The sequence below is a fragment of the Haemaphysalis longicornis genome, unplaced genomic scaffold (assembly GCF_048455015.1).
Source record: "Haemaphysalis longicornis isolate Haplotype H1 unplaced genomic scaffold, Haemaphysalis longicornis Haplotype H1 scaffold_4, whole genome shotgun sequence".
Lineage (NCBI taxonomy): Eukaryota > Metazoa > Arthropoda > Arachnida > Ixodida > Ixodidae > Haemaphysalis > Haemaphysalis longicornis.
In genome coordinates, this window is record NW_027526361.1 from 199,161,023 (window position 1) to 199,176,598 (window position 15,576).

Here is a 15,576-nt window from a genome sequence, read left to right on the forward strand (position 1 = left end):
CTTTTTTTCCTAAACAGGCAGTACTTCAGCAGATCTCTGTGTGGTACTTTTTTTCCTATTGAATAGTTTTGCGTAAGGGCAGGTTCAGAGAGTAAGATGGGGGGAGGGGTATTTTATTCGAAATAGCGAGGCCAGCCCAGCTGGCCTCGCTATTTCTCAACAATACTTTCAACAATGGGTGGTATCCAGCGCCACTCGGACTACTCGGGGTAAAGGGGACCTTCTTTTTTACCCCCGAATCGTGACTCGAGTGTCTACGACATGTCGAGAGTGGTCGACCAGCGTTGAACCCTCTTAAGCTCCCTTTGGCACCAAGACTGCCAGAACAGAGGCCCTCGCTAAGCATGTAGCGAATCAGAAAATGGGAAATGAGGCGCTGAGTGGCGCTGGCTACCACACCCAAGTGCAGGAAACAAAAATACCTTAACATAAATACCCGAGAAAGTGCTGGGGGAACAGCCCCGCCGGTAGCGCAGTGGTTATCGCACCAGACCGGTATTCTGGAGGTCGTGGGTTCGGTTCCCACCCGGGGGGCATTTTTTCACCACTTTCTTTTCGACTCAAAAAATTCTTCATCACTTTCTATGACCCACCAAAACCTCCCCTTTGCTTTCCGAGGTTTTCTTGACTGCCAACCCTTATATATATATATATATATATATATATATATATATATATATATATATATATATATATATATATATATATTGTAACGAGGAAGACTTGCCACCATCGACGTAACGCTACCAGCGCAGCTACACAGCGGTGAAGTTGGAAGAACAGCCAGCGGAGCGTATTACCTCATGCTACCTGCATCATCATCATCATGGCAAGCCTCAAGATCATCATCACCAGTCGGTTGTCACGAGAGCTGAGCGCGCACGGCAGAACCCCTTCGGACTCAGCTGAGCCTCTCTGCGTTCCAACGCCTTGCTGCCGTCCTGCCAATAAACCTCGCCATTATTTTGGTGGAGTGTGCGGATTCCATCCTCGTCCCGCTCCTCAGCTGCATCCCGTGTACCCGCAAGCCTGGAACTCCGGAGTCGCAGCTTGCCTTCTACCGCTGAGTCAGCCATGCCTAGCGACGCCCGAAACACGACATCGCCTTCCCCATCGGCTGTCATCTGCTCCTCGGGGATCCGCGAGCGTGACCCGGCGATGTTCACTGGCGCAGACGACCAGGACGTTGAAGATTGGCTTTCGGCTTACGAGAGGGTAAGGGCGCACAAAAAGTGGGACGATGTTATGAAGCTAAATAACGTGAGTTTCTCTTTGAGGGGACTTGCCAAAAAATGGTATCACAACCACCCAGAGGATCGCGAAACCTGGACCGCATTCAAAACGAACTTTTCGGCGGTATTTGACCGGCCAGCGGTTCGCAAGCTTCGCGCGGAGCAGTGTTTGAGAGAGCGAGCTCAAGAGGCCGGCGAGAACTTTACCAGCTACATCGAGAATGTGGTCGACCTTTGCAGGCGCGTGGATCCTTCCATGCCTGAGCAAGACACCATCAAACATATACTGAAGGGAATAGATAAGGATGCGTTTCAGATGCTGCTAGCGAAAAACCCTCAAAGCGTCAGAGACGTGATCAGCTTGTTACAAAGCTATGACGAGCTGCGGATGCAACGTCGCCTCACTCGTCGCCGCCCTGTGGAGCGTGAGGAGCCGCTCTGTGGCCTGGCAGTCGACGACAACCCCTCGCTACTGAACCGCATCAAGGAGCTTGTCCGAGAAGAGGTGGAGCGGCAGATCTCTCTCCTGCCTTGTACATCCCTGCCATCGTCATCGTTACCAGAACCTTGCTTGTCGTCGCCGCTTCGTCGAATAATTAGGGAAGAAGTCGCCGAAGTCTCTCCGACCACGCCGGCTGCTCCCCAGCCGTTGCCTGTAGCGGCGCCACTATACGCTGAAGTTGCGACACGGCAGGCTCCTCCTACCGCTTACGTGCCTTTACGCCGCCCGCAGCCGCCGCCCTATCTTCCTCCGAATTCCTCGGCACCGCTCCTGCCTATCCTGTCTACACGCCGAATCTGTCGAACGACGCACCAATGGATCCGTCGCGTTACTTTTTTCCATCGGAGGCACCGACAGTTAACCGCCGTTCACCGTCCCCGCGTCGTCGTTCAGTGTCCCCCATGCGACGTCGCCCCGCCACACCCCAGGAAAACTAGTCGCCGCAGCTCCCGAGGCAAGAACTGCGACGACCACGACACACGCAAGCCCTCATGTTTATCCTACGAATGTGATTAACGTTTTTGTTTAAGGAGTCGCCACCCTTGCGCTTGTTGACACTGGTGCCACAGTTTCAGTCATGGACGCAAAACTATGACGCAAGATTCGAAAAGTGACGACCCCTGTTTCCGGTTTTCGCCTTCGCACTGCTAACGCCGAACAAGTTGAACCTCTCGCAGCATGCACAGTCCGGGTCGTTGTACAGGACGCCCTTTACATCATTGAATTCCTGGTGCTTACTTCATGCTCTCATGATATCATTTTAGGATGGGACTTTCTGTCACGCCATCAAGCCATTATAGATTGCGCCCGCGCTGAGGTTGCGTTGCTGTCCGTGTGTGATGCCCAGTTCAACGATTTTCCTTTACCCTTGCACAAGCTCGCTGTTACGAAAGATACCGACATTCCTCCAAACTCCGCAGTGTTAGTACCAGTGTCCTGTGCTTCCCTCCTCAATTCGATCGTAATCTTCAACCCATCACAACTGTTTTCCCGACGCAAGAACATCCCTCTCCCTTTCTCCGTCCTCTCCCTTCAAGATGGTCTTTCTGCTATGTACATCACTAACCCATCCACGACGGCGTTCACTGTGCTTCGCGGGGAGTGCATTGGTTCTGTCGAGCCCCTCGACACCAACCTCCTAGCCGAAGTCCCCGACGACCCATCATCGCTACCAGTTGGTGCCCCCACACCTTCCGCATCGGCGCCCAGTTCTCACTTTCTATTTTCTACTGTCGACTCTGAACTTTCCCCTCCGCAGCGTGATCGCCTCCTCTGTCTACTTAACCGGTTCCGCAACTCCTTCGACTGTGAGCAAACTTCTTTGGGCCGCTCTTCCACCGTCAGCCACAACATTGAAACGGGGTCCCATCGCCGTTACTGCAACGACCATACCGCGTGTCGGCCGCTGAACGTCGGGTTATAGAAGAACAAGTCGACGACATGCTTCATCAAAGTGTTATACGCCCTTCAAACAGCCCATGGGCGTCACCCGGTGTCCTCGTTAAGAAGAAAGATGGCTCCATCCGATTCTGTGTCGATTACCGTCGTTTGAACAAGATCACTCGCAAAGACGTATACCCTCTGCCCCGCATCGATGACGCTCTCGACTCCTTGCAAGGTGCTGAGTTTTTCTCTTCTTTATATTTGCGATCTGGGTATTGGCAGGTCCCTATGGCAGACGCTGATCGTCCCAAGACCGCCTTCGTCACCCCTGACGGGTTGTACGAATTTAACGTGATGCCGTTTGGGCTATGCAACGCTCCCGCTACCTTTGAGCGAATGATGGGCACTATACTGCCAGGACTCAAATGGAAAATATGTCGATGCTACTTAGACGACATCGTTGTGTTTTCCCCCGACTTTGACACACACCTCGAGCGCCTCGAACAAGTATTGAAATGCCTGACCGATGCCGGCCTTCAACTCAATCTTAAAAAGTGCCATTTTGCTGCACGGAAGCTCACTATTTTGGGTCATGTAGTCTCAAAGGATGGCGTTCTCCCTGATCCAGCAAAACGTCAAGCTGTTGCTGCGTTTCCCAACCCGACCAGCATGAAAGAACTACGAAGTTTTATTGGACTATGTTCCTATTTTAGTCGATTTGTCCCTAACTTTGCCGCCGTGATATCACCATTAACCAAGCTTCTTAGCGGAGACAAAGACATTTCTGCTTGGTCACCGACATGCGATGAGGCGTTTTCCACATTACGCTGCCTCTTGACCTCTCCACCCATTCTCCGGCACTTCGACCCACGTGCGCCAACGGAAATTCATACTGATGCCAGTGGTGTCGGCTTGAGCGCTGTGCTTGCGCAGCGAAAAGCAGGATTTGACGAGTATGTCGTCGCTTACGCAAGCCGTACTCTTACTAAGCCGGAATCCAACTACTCCGTCACGGAGAAAGAGTGCCTAGCCGTCGTATGGGCCGTCGACAAATTTCGCCCCTACCTGTACGGTCGCCAATTCGATGTCGTGCACGCTTTTTGTTGGCTGTCTTCGTTGAAAGACCCGTCCGGACGACTTGGGCGTTGGACTCTTGGGCTCCAGGAATACGATATCCGTGTGATATACCGCTCTGGCCGCAAGCATGCCGATGCCGATGCGCTATCTCGCTCACCTGTCACCTTCGCTTCTGCATCTCTCGACGCTGCAGACAGTGTTAGCGAGCCCCTTCCTTTTGCTGACATGCCGTCCAAACAGCGCAAAGATCCGTGGATTTCTTCAATTTTGGCTGTCCTTTCACACCCGGCGACGAAATCAGCACCCCGAGCCCTCCGCCGTCAAGTGCGCCACTACGCCATTCGTGATGAGCTTCTTTACCGCCGTAGCTACCTGTCCGAAGGCCGAAAATGGCTGCTTGTCATCCCTTGCCACTTGCGCTCTACAATCTGCAACTCTTTTCACGCAGATGTGCAGTGTGCCCACTCCGGAGTGCTCAAGACATACCAGCGCCTCCGACTGCGCTACTACTGGCGCGGAATGTACACGTTTGTCCGCAAGTTCGTTCGCTCTTGTGCCGACTGCAAGCGCCGAAAGTTACGACCGGACCCACAGGCAGGTGCTTTGCAGCCGTTGCCATGCCCAGCCCGACCTTTTGATCGTGTTGGTATTGACTTGTACGGGCCTTTACCGTTAACGGCTACTGGCAACCGCTGGATTATAGTCGCCGTCGACCACCTCACCCGATACGCTGAAACAGCCGCATTACCAGCCGGCACTGCACGCGACGTCGCAAAGTTCCTTTTACATCGTTTCGTGCTCCGACACGGTGCGTCTCGTGAACTGCTCAGCGACAGGGGTCGTGTATTCCTCTCCGAGGTCATTGAAGCCCTACTCGCAGCATGCCGCGTTACCCACAGGACCGCTACAGCCTACCACCCACAGACCAATGGCCTTACGGAGCGTTTCAACCGTACCCTGGGTGATATGCTAGCAATGTATGTCTCTTCGGACCACACTAATTGGGACCAGGTCCTCTCATTTATAACGTACGCCTACAACACCGCTCAGCAGGCCACTACAGGCTTTTCCCCATTCTTTCTTCTTTACGGACGCGAACGGTCGTGTCTCCTGGATACCATCCTTCCGTATCGACCAGACGCCTCGGAATACGCGCTGATTTCTGAGACTACTTCGCACACCGAGGAGTGCCGACAGCTTGCCCGCGCATTCACTACGGAAGAGCAGTCACAACAAAAACACCGGCGTGATGACTCCAAGCCATCAGCTGAATTTTCTCCCGGTTCTCTTGTCTTGCTCTATATACCGGCTACTACTGCCGGCCTATCCAGCAAGCTTCTTTCGAAGTACCACGGCCCATACCGTGTAGTGGAGCGTACCTCTCCTGTCAACTACGTCGTGGAGCCACTGACGCCTTCGACGGATCTTCGCCGCCGCGGACGCGAAATTGTCCACGTTCAGCGCCTCAAGTCATAATACGATCCTCTTATTTTGCCGTGTCCCTAAGTCGCCAGGGTGGCTCTTTTCGCCGCGGGGGGTGATTGTAACGGGGAAGACTTGCCACCATCGCCGTAACGCTACCAGTGCAGCTACACAGCGGTGAAGTTGGAAGAACAGCCAGCGGAGTGTATTACCTCATGCGACCTGCATCATCATCATGGCAAGACTCAAGATCATCATCACCAGTCGGTTGTCACGAGAGCTGAGCGCGCACGGTAGAACCCCTTCGGACTCAACTGAGCCTCTCTGCGTTCCAACGCCTTGCTGCCGTCCTGCCAATAAACCTCGCCATAAAAAATATATATATATATATATATATATATATATATATATATATATATATATATATATATATATATAGGGAGTAGTAGAACTTTGAAGATGGTAGAGAACACAAGAGAAGAAAAACTTCGAACAAGGTAAAAGCACGATTGTGGCCTACGTTTCAGCAAAGAGAACTTGCTTTCCTCAGGGCAATCTCTCGCCTGGCAGGCAGGGTTTATATAGGGGTAGGACCCCAGGTGAAAGGAGAGGGAAAGATGGAAGGGAAATTGAGCAAGCTGATTGGTTTCGGAGTGTGTCGGGGGAGAGATTGAGGGGCCAAGAAGGTTGTCTAGTTTAAGCCACCAGCTTAAACCACCAGTTTAACCACCAGCTGACTTCCGTGTGACCTACTTCGCGGCCTAAACTAGTAGCCAGCGCAACTCTGACTTATCGGGGTAAAGGGGACCTTCTTTTTAATCCCCGCGCCGCGACTCGACTGTCTACGACACGTCAACAGTGGTCAACCAGCGTTAAACCCTCTTATGCTCCCTATGGCACCAAGCCTTCCAGAACAGACGCCCTCGCTATGCATGTAGCGAATCACAATAGGACATGATGGGCTCGTAGAAATAACACTGTTTACTGACACTTCAGTGTGTTTACAAAAGATGTTTACTGACGTTTCAGGGAGAGGACTCCCTGAGTCCTCTCCCTGAAACGTCAGTAAACTTTTATGTTTATTTTTAATGTCCTTATCGTGTCTCTGTCTCTACTAACCTTATGTATATATATATATATATATATATATATATATATATATATGGAATCTGAACCTGGCAACGTTTAACGTGCGAACCTTATCTAGCTAAGCAAGTCTCGAGGTGTTGTTCGAGGAATTAGAGGGCATTAAATGGGATGTAATAGGGCTTAGCGAGGTTAGGAGGGCAGGCGAAGCCTTCACGGTGCTGAAAAATGGACACGTCTTATGTTACCGTGGTCTAGAGGACAGAAGAGAACTGGGAGTGGGATTTTTAGTCAATAAAAGCATAGCTGGCAACATAGACGAATACTACAGCATTAACGAAATGGTAGCTGCTCTTGTAATTAGGCTCAATAAGAGGTACAAGCTCAAGGTGGTGCAGGGCTACGCGCCCACATCCAGCCACGGCGACCAAGTAGTGGAACGCTTCTATGAAGATGTGGAATCGGCAATGGCTAAAGTAAAAACGCAGTATACTGTAGTTATGGGGGACTTCAATGCTAAAGTAGGCAAGAATCAGGCTGGAGACAAGGCAGTTGGGAACTATGGTCTGGGCTGTAAAAATAGCAGGGGGGACCTACTAGTTGAGTTTGCAGAACGGAATACCCTACGCATAATGAACACCTTCTTCTGTAAACGGGAGAGTCGGAAGTGGACCTGGAGGAGCCCGAATGGGGAGCACAAAAATGAAATAGACTTCATATTATGCGATAACCCTGGCGTCGTGCAGGATGTGGAAGTGCTCGGAAGGGTAAGGTGTAGTGACCACCGCATGGTAAGATCTCGAATTAGGCTAGAGTTGAGAAGGGACCGCAACAAGCTAGTACGAAAGAAGCCGATAAATGAGCAAACAGTAAGACGTAAAGTAGAAGAATTCAGGATCGCGCTGCAGAACCGATATTCCGCCCTTAACGAGGAAGCCGAGCTTACGACACAGGAAGCCAGCGACAACCTTACACGCATTCTCACGGAGTGTGCAGTAGAAGTCGGGGGCACTATGGCTAGACAGGATACTGGTAAACTTTCACAGGAGACGAAAGATCTAATCAGGAAACGGCAAACCATGAGAATCTCTACCGCAGCTGACAGAATAGAACTACAGCAGGATGGAAAGTTGGGCGAGTTGGTGTTGCGACATGGTGACTAAACAGCGCAGAAGACGAAACACAGAGAAGAGCAAAAACAGGACGAGAATAGAACTAGCAGAGCTCTCGAAGTTAATCAATAAGCGCAAGACAGCTGACATACGGAAGTATAATATGGAGAGGATCGAATACGCTGTAAAGAACGGAGGTAGCCTGAAAGCAGTAAAGAGACGTCTTGGCGTGGGGAAAAATCAGATGTATGCACTTAAGGATAAGCAAGGCAATGTCATCACAAATAGGGATAAAATAGTCACAGTGGCCGAGGAGTTCTATAGGGTTCTATAGGAGTTCTATAGGAGTTCTATAGGAGTTCTATATTCTACAGTAGCCGGGACATACAGGATAATGCCGAACGAGACAGTAGTTCAGAGGAGATAGACATCCCACCAGTAACGACCGAAGAAGTAAGGAAGGCTTTGAAAGAAATGAAAGGGGGCAAAGCACCTGGTGAGGATCAGATAACAGCAGACCTCTTGAAGGATGGTGGAGAAATTGTACTTGAAAAACTGGCAAACCTGTATACGCAATGCCTGATGACCGCAATGGTACCGGAATCTTGGAAGAACGCGAACATCATCCTAATCCATACGAAAGGCGACATGAAAGACTTGAAAAACTACAGGCCGATCAGCGTACTGTCAGTCGTCTACAATGTATTTACCAAGATAATCGCTAACCGAATCTCTGCAACCTTAGATTTCAGTCAACCTAAAGAACAAGCTGGGTTCCGTAAAGGTTATTCAACAATGGACCATATTCACACGATCAATCAGGTGATAGAGAAGTGCGCTGAGTATACTCAACCCCTATATATAGCCTTCACAGATTATGAGAAAGCATTTGACTCGGTTGAAACCCTAGCAGTCATTCAGGCATTACGGAACCAGGGGGTAGATGAGCATTATGTAAGAATACTAGAGGATATCTATAATGGGTCTACAGCTACTATCATCCTCCATAAGGAGAGCAGTAAAATACCTATAAGGAAGGGTGTCAGACAAGGAGACACAATCTCTCCAATGTTATTCACAGCATGCTTACAAGAAGTATTCAGAACGTTGGATTGGGAACAGGTGGGAGTAAGGGTTAATGGAGAATACCTCAGTAACCTCAGATTTGCTGATGACGTTGCCTTGCTAAGTAAGTCGGGGGACGAATTGCAAAGCATGCTTTCCGCACTGGGCGAACAGAGTAGAACCGTGGGCCTGAAAATTAATATGCAGAAAACTAAAGTAATGATCAATAACCTCGGGACAGCACAGCAGTTTGAGATAGATGGCGAGGCAGTGGAAGTAGTAAGCGAATATATATACTTAGGCCAAGTTGTGACCCCAGATCCCAACCATGAGGCAGAGATAATTAGAAGGATCAGAATGGGGTGGGGTGCATATGGCAGACATTATCAGATAATGCATAGCAGCCTACCATTGTCGTTGAAGAAGAAAGTGTATGACAGCTGCATCTTACCGGTACTCACCTACGGGGCAGAAACTTGGAGGCTCACTAAGAGGGTTCAACTTAAATTGAGAACGACTCAGCGGGCAATGGAGCGGAAAATGATAGGTGTAACATTAAGGGACAAGAAGAGAGCGGAGTGGGTCAGGGAGCAAACAGGTGTTAAAGACATATTAGTAGAAATTAAGAAGAAGAAATGGACTTGGGCAGGGCATGTAATGCGAAGGCAAGATAACCGCTGGTCATTAAGGGTAACAGAGTGGATCCCTAGAGAAGGCAAGCGCTGCAGGGGGCGGCAGAAAGTTAGATGGGCAGATGAGATCAAGAAGTTTGCGGGGATAAATTGGTCACAGTTGGCACAGGACCGAGGTAATTGGAGAATAATGGGAGAGGCCTTTGCCCTGCAGTGGGCGTAGACAGGGTGGTGATGATGATGATAATGATGATGATATATATATATATATATATATATATATATATATATATATGCGTAAGCACAAGCGATGGTACAACATTGCACTCTTTCTTTTACGCACATTAAAAAAGCATAAGGTACACTCGAGCTAAACAAATTCCCCACACTTTGTAACGCTACGTAGTGCATGTAAGCTTCCACTTATTTACTTCGAGTGGCGTATCCTCTATTTCAGCTTAACACCTGTACTCCCAACCTTTTATAAACTCATCTACTTCCATATCATCGCATGTTTTTAGTGCCAGTCACCAAAGGGAAACTCTATATACTGATCCTGTTTCTTACAAGTACTGCGCTGCACCACTTAATTTATCTCGGCGAAGCAGGATAAGCTCCGCCTAGTTATTCTGCGCACAAGCGACGCATTTTCTCCGGGTGTAGTTTTTCTGAACGTTTGCTGCAAGGTTCCTCAACGGTGCGTGTTGTTATTTCAAACATGCAACTTCACTAAACTCCCACGCCAACCCGCCGCTGTCAGTACCATGTTTACATCTCTGTGCTCTGCATTTGTCTGCTTTGAAGGAAGGAAACGTTCAAGGAAGTCCTAATAATGCATGTGAAGCAATATAAACAATGCGTGGGATAATGGATGTTTTTTTACTGTACGCTGGCTCAAAAACATGCGCTCACATACAGCTTCTTCTACCTATAGTTTTTCGAGACAGCGATGCGGTTCTAGAGACTAATGTTTGCTGTTGGTTCCCACGTATGACTGCTATACATCAATTATGTTTTAATTAGAACAAACAGTGGCGCATGCTTTGTAAGCGGTTTCTACTAGAGGCACAACATGTTTTTACATTCCTTTAGTAAAAACGGGAACGCTTCGTACTTTTTTTCAAGAGTTTATAACATAAACATATATGCAGATGGTAGAAAACACTCTAGCACGTGGGGTAAATTAGTCTAAGTAATTCTAGCTAATAGCCCAACGTTGTGATGGCTCAAACATGAGTTTCACTTCTGAATAATATATATACGCAGTATGCGTATTCTGAGCGTGCCTGAATTGGAGTTTACGAAATGCCCTGATTACCGCATTGAGCGAGGACAAGATAAAAGGAGACAAGCTAGGGAAAAAAAACAATACAACGAGAACGAAGCCCGCAAACAAGAAGTGCAATGAAATAATTTATGTTTAGTGCTCGCAAACAACTCAACAAAAAATAAATATAATTATGGCCTCGCCACCGTAGCAAAGAACCGGCAGTTCGTCCGGCTAAAATCATATCTTGTATCTTGCAAGCACTCATACTGCATATAACGGCCCCCATCGAGCGTCTGGCAAACGAAATATACTTCGCCCAGTGCCACCTAGAGCATCAAGATGTGAACACGTGCGCATGGCGATGACATGCCTTACTGGTATGGTTTTCCTCATACAGTGTGCTGGTAGTTTTGAACCATGGACATTCCGCACTCAAGGCTGCTCAGGTGATTTTTAAGGCGATACCCTAGCGATATTTAACAAGCCCTTCTTACTGTCACATAGTGTTTGCGTCAAACACAGTTCGATGCGTTTTTTGCCTTTTGTCGAAGTAATTCGCCTTTTGGCGCGAAATACTGGACAGGCCGACTGGCAACACATCAAGCGACAGCTTCTCCGCAATAGGGAATCAGAACCCCACGCGGATGCCGTGCACATCTTCTCAAGTGCTGTCAGGTTTACTTTCCATGCTGCACGCAGTAAGGTAACTCTAGCGCAGTAAGGGATCTCTAGCGCAGTAAGGTAACTCTGGCGCAGTAAAGTAACTCTAGCGCAGTAAGGTAACTCTGGCGCAGTAAAGTAACTCTAGCGCAGTAAGGGATGTCTAGCACAGTAAGTTATCTCTAGCGCAGTAAGGTAACTCAAGTGCAGTAAGGCAAGTAAGGGATAGCACAGTAGTAAAGCAGCCGGATCATCACCTGAAGACCCGGGTTCAATTCTCTATGAATGCAAACGTTTTTCTTTCTCTTTAGGCGATAGGTGGTTTCGGACACGGACACAAAACCTATGGCCTAATGCAGGTCCTCTGTCCAACACCATTCGGCGATCGGATAGCTCAGGAATGCTTTCCAGAGCCCTAAATGTTTAGTGCACCGCTAAAAACCATTCTAAGGAGGGTGAGAAAAAGTTGACCAAGAGTGAGTCGACGATCACCATGGTGGTGAGGGGTCTGCTTTGTTCGAAATCCCCTGCGCGGTCCAGAGCATCCAAGCAGTCTTCACCAGCTATAGCTAGTCACAAGGGGTCTCAGCTGACCACCATGCCTTCCCAATTCTCATGCATTTGGTTGAAGATGGGAGTAAGGGAAGGTGTAATTGAGCATTGTAAACCATGCAGACTTCGGGACATAATTTCCGTGTGCTGGGGTAGTACTCGTGGTGAATAGTGTGTAGCATGGTTCCGTGGGTTTGCCTGTTGGCTAGATACGCCGATACGTAGTAGCGTCTTCTTTCGTCAATTTTTCGTCGGGTGGTGGTGGGGTACGCCGCTGGAGGCGGTAGTACTAAAGAACGTTCTTTCCCTCCCAATCTCCATCTCCTTCAGACCACTTCACCTCGGGTTCTAACGCTTCTCGGAACCTTCTCGCTCCTGGCATTCCTCTTCCCTCGCGCAATTCGTAAACCACCACCTTTCTCCATTCCCACTTTTCCCGTTGCCTGCCGTCATTGCCGTCATCCGCATTTCCTCTCCCCGATCTCCCGCTTCCCTTCAATGATCTCATTGTTCCAATTATTTTACCACGTACTGTTGTACACTTTCAATCGTGCTCTTTTGCCTGAATCTTGATCCATACCTCCAATGCTTGTATCTATCCCTTCCATCCCGTACTGCACCTACCAATCGGGTAAGGATCGTAAACGAAATATAGGCAGTCCAAAGACGGTATGGACGACTGCACTACGAAAATTCGGAGGCAAAATAATTAACGCGGCAAAGCCTCGATAGGGCCTGCAGCAAACCTTTACAGAGACCTTCGTCCAGCATGGACCCAACCAGCCGACTGCTGATGATGACTGATATATTCTTCATTTCACACTTCACCTATACTTGCGTTCAGAATCAGATTGCTACTTTTTTTCTGTCTCCCTGTCTGTTTTCTCTTCTTCCTCGTCCTTCCCCTACTACGTACGTTTCCTCTGTCACCCTATTCTGATTCCAAATGATAAATTTTATTACCTCTAACTGCCCCCTAGCCCCCCATCATCTGCCTTGGAATCGCACTCATCTTCTTTCAGAAACCCATTCCCGAATGACTCCTGGACTCCCCAACCCTTCTGATTAACCTTTCTGCTTCTTTCTCTCCCCCCACTTTTTGCAAGACTTTCTGCAGACAACTTTGCATCTCTTTCGCCGTGTACACTTCTATTCTCTTCATCAATCACTTGCACACTTATTCCCAGGCAGTGACCCTCGAACGAACAGGTGCACCAGCAACGTTTCTGTCTGATTTGAGTGACCTACAGGGAGAAAACTATAGCTTGCGTTTAAGTTGATCATGACAGCATATCCTCCTTTAAAATGAGGCGTGCTTTACAAGTGCACTCAGAGTCCTCCGTTTTGTGGCGCCCGCAGCGATATAGCACCAGATAATATATGTTCCCACATAAGATTTTACAGCCCTGTATATTGAACCTTCGTAACCATTTAAAATCGTTTAATTTAATTCGAAAATAACAGAAAGATAATAACATAGCTAATAAAGTCGATAACAAAATATTATAGTAAAACGAAATACTAGGAACAATTACGAATAAAAGGGCAGAACAGAATACGTAAGCAAAAAAACAATGCACTCAGATAACATCATCTTGAAGAAATGTCGGTTTTGCACGATGGTTTGAATACAGAGAGCACGTTAGGTTAGACTGGTTGCATGCGGTTTGCGAATTCTCCGATGATGTGTGTTTTGTAGGCATGACACCTGCTGGCTTGTCTTGCGCTTACAGAGCGGCGCCCAATTTACTCGGAGGATCTGTTTTGAAAAACCGCAAAGGACCGTTGTGCTGGGGCACAGCCACTTTCGACTATTAGGTGCTTTTGGAACAATCCTTAGAAACTAAACACCTAGAAGTGTTATTACTAGAGACCGGAGCTTTAGGTACAAAATTGAATGTTTTAGACGCCTATAATAGGCCCTGAAAAGGGCCGTTTGGAGAGATATAGGCACTAAATACTGTCATTTAGGCACAGATAGGCTCAATTCGTATTTACTTCCGCCGCGTATTTAACGATAAATTCATAAACTTGCAGTAAAACCGGTTGATATTTTTTTTGTGCCGAAAGTGATTTTTTTTCTTCGTGAGAATAAGCCACACAGAAGTTGCTATCTTAACAGATTTACGGGATATGCAGGGTGATTCATCAACTAAATACAGGCTCAAGCACCATGACAAACCTGATTCGTCTCAATGATTTGTTGCTTGAACTTGTCTTCTTTCAGTCGATAATTTTGTGCGAAAAAAAAACGCTCGACGTTCACTGAAGTTGGCGACGCATGCTTGTAAATCGGGACGCTGGATGACCTGATTCCAGCTGGAATATCAGAATGTTTGCTGCTCAGCACATTCCGCAATTCTTTAGCACAGGGAATTCAGGAATTCTACGTCAGACAGAATGGCAGAATGTCAGATAAAAATGGCTCTATTAGCAACCGATCCTTCTGGGAGGTTGGCGGACGGACCTTCGAAATCAGCTCAGCATTATAAGTCAGAGCACGTCCAAGCTCTCAACTACGCAAATGCTTTCTCCTAATTGTGTGAAACAGGCCCCCAGAAGTGCCAAGACACGTTTAATTGTAGCCTAGTGCAAATAATTGGGGATGCGACGCTTTTGTAGACGGAAAAGCTTGTAATACCACCGGCGAGTGCTTGTTGTGGATATGTGCCGCTCTTAGCCAAATTAGTTAAGGGGTAACAATGAACTCTGGTGGAAGACGCACAATCGGTGATTGCTGCCTGGAGACACAACTGCGCCTCGAAGGAATATCATAACTTCAGCGCATAGCAGAACGACCTCCTCTGCCCTTCCCAAAACCTATGAATCCCATGAGGAGTAAAGGGAAGCGCAATACTTGCGTACAAATTACTCCCCTATTCTGTTCTGGAGAAGCAGATAACCAGAGAAGCTGCGAGATTAACACCATTCAGTAACTACCCAAGCAGCACAAGCATGTGCGGCCCATCTTTGCCCAAAGAACTTTGGCCAGTCCTTTTCTACCCGGCCAATCTTCGGCCAAATTGTTCGGCCCTTACTCCAAAATGGTCCTTGGCCGTGTAAGGCCCGATCTTGGCCATCATCCATTGGCCAATCTCCGGAAACCGTGCTTCGGCCCCTGCCCATTATGTTGGCCAGGCATTGGCAGATCATGTTTGGCCAGCTATTGGCCGTACGTGCTTGGCCGCCGATTGGCCATAGACAATTGGCCGTCGATTGGCCGCATACGTTAGGCCATTGATTGGCCGTAGACACTTGGCCGTTAATAGGCCATTTTCTGCAGGCCGCAGGTGGGCCATTCTACGATGGCCACCCATTGCCCGAACATAGCCTTTGGTCATTCACCTTGGCGGCCATTCACCTTGTCGGTTATGGCTTAGAGGTGTTACAAAGATGACTACACAAGCAACTTCAATTCATACTTTTATTTATGCATACTCTACTGGTTCTCTTTCTGCCGCCTTTCTGTGCGGCCTCCATCCCGATCACTCGAAGTGTACACCCACTTCTTCGTGGTGCTTGCCACGGAAACTTTGTTTGCGGCTGCAAACTTCGGCTTCAGAGAAGCTGGAAAAAAATAATA